Here is a 7,500-nt window from a genome sequence, read left to right on the forward strand (position 1 = left end):
TTTAGCAAGAAAGTTCCACAATTGGCTACGTAACTACTATCCGGGGAACAAGAATCGTAATTCTCTATTTACCCAGAACGAGTACATAAACCATGGTATTGCTTCCCAATCAAGCCCGACTATCTCAATCTTCAGAGCCAATCCTTATCCCGAAGTTACGGATCTAATTTGCCGACTTCCCTTACCTACATTATTCTATCGACTAGAGACTCTTCACCTTGGAGACCAGCTGCGGATATTGGTACGGCCTGTTGAGAAGTTTGCGTGACCCCACCATAAATTTTCAAGGTCCGAGGAGAAAATATCGACACAACAGTAAATGTCATGCTCTTCTAGTCCATCTACCATATCTCTCTTCGAAAGACTTCCATGGTAGTACGACTATAAAACAGAAAAGAAAACTCTTCCGATATCTCTCGACGGCTTCTTTATGGTCGTTCCTGTTGCCAGGATGAGCACAAGGCCCATTTTTAATAACAAACGGATACTCAACAGGTTACGGAATTGGAACCGTATTCCCTTTCGTTCAAAATAATTCAAGTATTTAATTATTTTTTAATATATATATATAAATTTTATTAATATTTTTTTATTAAAAACTTGAAAATTTTCGGCTTTCGCCTTGAACTTAGGACCGACTAACTCGTGATCAACCACTGTTCACACGAAACCCTTCTCCACTTCAGTCCTCCAAGGTCTCATTCGATTATTTGCTACTACCACCAAGATCTGTACCAATAGCGGCTCCATGCAGGCTTACGCCAAACACTTCTAAGCACACTATTGTACCCTCCTACTCACTAAAGTTTCAAAATTTATAAATCAATCGAAATTGTTTTATAAATCATCTACTTTAGCGGTAATGTATAGGTATACAACTTAAGCGCCATCCATTTTAAGGGCTAGTTGCTTCGGCAGGTGAGTTGTTACACACTCCTTAGCGGATTACGACTTCCATGTCCACCGTCCTGCTGTTTTAAGCAACCAACGCCTTTCATGGTATCTGCATGAGTTGTTAATTTAGGCACCGTAACATTACGTTTGGTTCATCCCACAGCGCCAGTTCTGCTTACCAAAAGTGGCCCACTGGGCACATTATATCATAACCTCAACCTTCATATCAAGAAAGGTGAGGTTCTTACCCATTTAAAGTTTGAGAATAGGTTAAAATCGTTTCGACCCTAAGGCCTCTAATCATTCGCTTTACCAGATAAGATTATTTTATATAATTTTTAAATGCACCAGCTATCCTGAGGGAAACTTCGGAGGGAACCAGCTACTAGATGGTTCGATTGGTCTTTCGCCCCTATACTCAATTCTGACAATCGATTTGCACGTCAGAACTGTTTCGGTCTTCCATCAGGGTTTCCCCTGACTTCAACCTGATCAAGTATAGTTCACCATCTTTCGGGTCACAGCATATATGCTCAAGGTACGCTCCAGTTAGAGGTATAAATAATAATAAATTATCATTATACATAACTATATGGAACGCCCCGGGATTGAATTAATTGACTATTTAAGAAAATAGACTAAAAATTAATCCCATTATATTTTTAAGTTAAGTTAATTATGCCATTAAGTTTAATATAACTCAATGACTTGCACATATGTTAGACTCCTTGGTCCGTGTTTCAAGACGGGTCCCGAAGGTATCCTGAATCTTTCGCATTGTTAATCATATAAATGCATACAAATAAATATTAATATCATAGATATTAAATTTTTTGTAAAATTCAAAAAATGAATTTTAGCATTATATATAATAAAATCTATCAACACTTTATCAAATCATTAGTATTTATTCTATGTTAATATGCTTAAAAAGCAAATTAATTTAAATAAACTTAATATCACCAATGATCTTTTGATAAATACTTTATTATGTTAATAGATTACAATGTCCTTATATGAAAAAAATGCACATTATTTTTAATTATTTAATGATGAATTTTTCATAATGGATATTCAGGTTCATCGGGCTTAACCTCTAAGCAGTTTCACGTACTATTTAACTCTCTATTCAGAGTTCTTTTCAACTTTCCCTCACGGTACTTGTTTACTATCGGTCTCATGGTTATATTTAGTTTTAGATGGAGTTTACCACCCACTTAGTGCTGCACTATCAAGCAACACGACTCTTTGGAAATATCTTTCTAGTAATCATTAACGTTATACGGGCCTGGCACCCTCTATGGGTAAATGGCCTCATTTAAGAAGGACTTAAATCGTTAATTTCTCATACTAGATATTAAGATATTCCATACACTGCATCTCACATTTGACATATAGACAAAGTGACTTAGTGCTGAACTATTTTCTTTTCGCTCGCCGCTACTAAGAAAATCCTTGTTAGTTTCTTTTCCTCCCCTCATTAATATGCTTAAATTCAGGGGGTAATCCCATATGAGTTGAGGTTGTTTTAAAATATTTTTTATCTTCTCACACAATTTAATAAATAATTATATCATCTTTTCATCTCTATTTTTCTTTTTTTCCTTTTATATAAATATATATTATAAATAATAATTATGTAAAATGAGGCAATTCTAGAATAAAAAAAAATTAATTTTTATGCTAGACATTCCTCCTTTAATTACATATATAAATTAATATTTTATATATATATAAATAATATGAAAATTTTTTAAAGAGAATACTTAGATTCAAAATTTTTATTTCATTTTATTTGAGAGGATTTTTTTTTTTTTAAGAATATATATAATAAATAAAAAATTCATTATATAATCTTTATTTTTTTGCTATTAATATTATGAATTATTTAAAATCCAATAATATACACATTTGCTTAAATTCAATTATTTTTATAAAAGAATAAGCAACTTATTTAGCATAGTCTTACAACCCTCAACCATATGTAGTCCAAGCAGTACTTTAAAATTTAATTTAATGTACATAACAGCATGGACTGCGATATGCGTTCAAAATGTCGATGTTCATGTGTCCTGCAGTTCACACGATGACGCACAGTTTGCTGCGTTCTTCATCGACCCATGAGCCAAGTGATCCACCGCTTAGAGTATTTTTTTATTTATTTTTATTTATAACAAATGTCAATTTTTTTTTGCATATATTAATTGAAAGAGTAAAATTAAATAATAATAATAATAATATATAAATTGATTTTCTTTCAATAATATATATCAAATATATTTAACTCTAAACATTTTTATTAAGTTGCGAATGTCTTAGTTCAACAATAATACAGTGGTGGTATTTATTATGTTTGATTATTTTGTATTTTTTTTAATCATTTTATGTATATATAAATATATTAATAAATATATACCACTTTTGTTATTGTGAACAAATTAACTTATCATTCAATCAAATGAATAATAAGTACAACTTTCTATTTTCATGTTTAAAGGTTTTTAAAAGAAAAAATAAGAAAAAACATTACAAAATGTACCATCCATATTATATTTAATATGATATAATTGATGGATAACAAATTGAATGAAAAAGAATAAAAAGAATATGGATTCAAAATAATTATAAATTTTTCTTTTTTTTCTTTTTTTTTTTTTTTCTTTTGTTTGTTTTTGTTTTTATTTTTTTTGGCATTGTTTGTTTTTCTTACGGATATGGAACACAATAATGATCCTTCCGCAGGTTCACCTACGGAAACCTTGTTACGACTTTTACTTCCTCTAAATAATCAAGTTCGGTCAACTTTTGCGAAACAACCGTGACACACGAGGCGTCACAGTGATCACGTCCGGAGACCTCACTAAATAATTCAATCGGTAGTAGCGACGGGCGGTGTGTACAAAGGGCAGGGACTTAATCAATGCGAGTTAATAACTCGCACTTACTGGGAATTCCAAGTTCATGTGAACAGTTTCAGTTCACAATCCCAAGCATGAAAGTGGTTCAGCGGTTTACCCGGACCTCTCGGTCTAGGAAATACACGTTGATACTTTCATTGTAGCGCGCGTGCAGCCCAGGACATCTAAGGGCATCACAGACCTGTTATTGCTCAATCTCGTTACTGCTAGACGCAATTTGTCCATTTAAGAAGCTAGTGTCCTTATAATGGGACAAACCAACAGGTACGACTCCACTTATATAAACACATTCAAACACTTGTACATTCAAGATGTACGCATGAAAGAAGGCTATATAAGTTTCAACATCATAATCCTGAAAGCATCTATTTAATATATTTGAGTCTCGTTCGTTATCGGAATTAACCAGACAAATCACTCCACGAACTAAGAACGGCCATGCACCACCACCCATAGATTCGAGAAAGAGCTATCAATCTGTCTTACACGCTTATGTTCGGACCTGGTAAGTTTTCCCGTGTTGAGTCAAATTAAGCCGCAGGCTCCACTCCTGGTGGTGCCCTTCCGTCAATTCCTTTAAGTTTCAGCTTTGCAACCATACTTCCCCCGGAGCCCAAAAGCTTTGGTTTCCCGGGAAGCGACTGAGAGAGCCATAGTAGTAGCTACACCCAATTGCTAGCTGGCATCGTTTATGGTTAGAACTAGGGCGGTATCTGATCGCCTTCGAACCTCTAACTTTCGTTCTTGATTAATGAAAACATCTTTGGCAAATGCTTTCGCTTAAGTTAGTCTTACGACGGTCCAAGAATTTCACCTCTCGCGTCGTAATACTAATGCCCCCAAACTGCTTCTATTAATCATTACCTCTTGATCTAAAAACCAATGAAAGTAGAACAGAGGTCTTATTTCATTATTCCATGCACAAAATATTCAGGCATTTGGAGCCTGCTTTAAGCACTCTAATTTGTTCAAAGTAATTGTACCGGCCCACAACAACACTCGATGAAGAGCACTGAAGTAGGTTTAAATAGGAGGAATATATAAAAAATACATTGTATTAATTATATATAAGAACTCCACCGGTAATACGCTTACATACATAAGGTAATGTACATACCACAATATATAGTTGTACTACCCGTATGAAGCACAAATTCAACTACGAACGTTTTAACCGCAACAACTTTAATATACGCTATTGGAGCTGGAATTACCGCGGCTGCTGGCACCAGACTTGCCCTCCAATAGGTCCTTGTTAAAGGATTTAAAGTGTACTCATTCCAATTACAGGGCCTCGGATATGAGTCCTGTATTGTTATTTTTCGTCACTACCTCCCCGAACTGGGAGTGGGTAATTTACGCGCCTGCTGCCTTCCTTAGATGTGGTAGCCGTTTCTCAGGCTCCCTCTCCGGAATCGAACCCTGATTCCCCGTTACCCGTTGCAACCATGGTAGTCCTAGATACTACCATCAAAAGTTGATAGGGCAGACATTTGAAAGATCTGTCGTCGGTACGGGACCATACGATCTGCAAGTTATCTAGAGTTCAACCAATTTAACGATCAAATGATCGCTTGGTTTTAGTCTAATAAAAGCACACGTTCCATAAGGTCCGTGTTTATATTGCATGTATTAGCTCTAGAATTACCACAGTTATCCAAGTAACTGTTAACGATCTATGGAACCATAACTGATATAATGAGCCTTTTGCGGTTTCACTTTTAATTTGTTTGTACTTAGACATGCATGGCTTAATCTTTGAGACAAGCATATAACTACTGGCAGGATCAACCAGAATAATATATATATTTGTTTATATATTTTTCTTTGTTTTTCATATTTGAAAATTTCATAAATTACGGTGTATATAAAAAGTAAAGGGGAAAACGCACATACAATAGAACGTAATTTTAATAACACAATTTATGTATCATCATCATCATCATCATCATCATCATCATCATTATTATTATTATTATTATTATTTATTAATAATGTGCTTTTATTTGTATAAAATATTTGTATTTTATTTGGTCTTCTTCTTTGTTGTGTTTTTCTTTCATTTTCTTTCGTTCAATGTGCGCTCCCGCCGACCCCTTTAGCTTTTCTTATCAGAATTCAAAAACCGTTTTTTATGAAAAAGCATTTTCGTTCTCTATATATATTTTATATAAAAATATAAGAACGATATTTCTTCTTAATATTTGCCAATTTTCAAATGTATCATTTTTAATAACATTTTACTTTTTCTTCAAATGCATTTTTAATGTAATAATTTCATATATTACATAATTTTTCTCTCTGAATTGAAATTAATAATTCCATAATTCTATTTTTTAATCATAAATATATATATGATTGAAAAAATTTCTCCTTTTTTCTTTTATTTAAAATTTAATTTTTCTTATAATTTTTATTTGTTTTGTTTTTTTTTTTCTTCATCTGTTTAATTTCCTGTATGTATACAAGAAACAAACAGTTGAGGATAATTTCTATGTAATGCTAGTATAGAATATAAAATTTTGAATTCAAAAATTTATTTCTATTTAAACTAACTATAGAATACCAGGAATAAAATACAATGACACCAATATGCCAAGGTTACATTCCATAATATGTTAGTATAGAATATAAATTCTTCATATATGTATATATATTCGAAAATTGTTTCTATTTAAACTAACGTATGGAAAACCATGAATAAAATCACAATACACCAATATGCCAAGGTAACAGTCAATAGTTACATTCCATAATATGTTAGTATAGAATATAAATTCTTCATATATGTATATATATTCGAAAATTGTTTCTATTTAAACTAACGTATGGAAAACTATGAATGAAATCTCACAATACACCAATATGCCAAGGCAACAATCAATAGTTACATTCCATAATATGTTAGTATAGAATATAAATTCTTCATATATGTATATATATTCGAAAATTGTTTCTATTTAAACTAACGTATGGAAAACTATGAATGAAATCTCACAATACACCAATATGCCAAGGCAACAATCAATAGTTACATTCCATAATATGTTAGTATAGAATATAAATTCTTCATATATGTATACATATTCGAAAATTGTTTCTATTTAAACTAACGTATGGAAAACTAGGAATAAATCCACAATATCACCAGTTTAACATAACTCAAATTCGTGTTTCATATAGTTATGATTCGATTTATATGCTTCAATATCATTGGTTAGTTAAATGTTGATATTTTCATATTATTCACATGCCTTCACCGTGAGTGTTTTTTGCCATGCACACCACACATTGTGAAAAATGTATGGGAAAAATTCAATTCAATACATTTCAGTTTGATTTCATATAATTCAATTACATTTTATATATTTCAATAATACCATCAACTTAACTAAATATATATTAAAATACTAAATTATATATATGATGATATTTTCCATATATTTGAAATGTCTTTATTATATATTTATTCAGTTTATCATATGAATGTATTGTGTTAAATTTTACTTTCATACATTTAATCGAATTTAGTTTCATATAAATTCGATTCGATTTTCTTTCATATATCTCACTTGCCTTCACCGTGAGTGTTTCTGACAATGTACACAACGCATTGTGAAAAATGTATGGGCAAAATTTTGTTAAATTTTACTTTCATACATTTAATCGAATATAGTTTCATATAAAT

At 31.7% G+C, this 7,500-nt stretch overlaps 2 non-coding genes and 1 pseudogene across 2 annotated transcripts; all 3 read right to left on the reverse strand.

Moving 5' to 3' along the window:
* LOC128870733 (large subunit ribosomal RNA) overlaps positions 1-2,420 on the reverse strand; it is a 4,513-nt pseudogene extending 2,093 nt beyond the window's left edge.
* A 442-nt stretch (positions 2,421-2,862) lies between these two features.
* LOC128870703 (5.8S ribosomal RNA) lies at positions 2,863-3,043 on the reverse strand. Its single transcript, XR_008455440.1, has one exon. It is a non-coding gene; the product is annotated as a 5.8S ribosomal RNA (ribosomal RNA).
* Positions 3,044-3,619: 576 nt separating this feature from the next.
* LOC128870718 (small subunit ribosomal RNA) lies at positions 3,620-5,610 on the reverse strand. The gene has a single exon (XR_008455454.1). It is a non-coding gene; the product is annotated as a small subunit ribosomal RNA (ribosomal RNA).
* Between the last annotated feature and the right edge of the window lie 1,890 nt (positions 5,611-7,500).

Source organism: Anastrepha ludens, unplaced genomic scaffold (genome assembly GCF_028408465.1).
Source record: "Anastrepha ludens isolate Willacy unplaced genomic scaffold, idAnaLude1.1 ptg000022l, whole genome shotgun sequence".
Taxonomy (NCBI): Eukaryota; Metazoa; Arthropoda; class Insecta; order Diptera; family Tephritidae; genus Anastrepha; species Anastrepha ludens.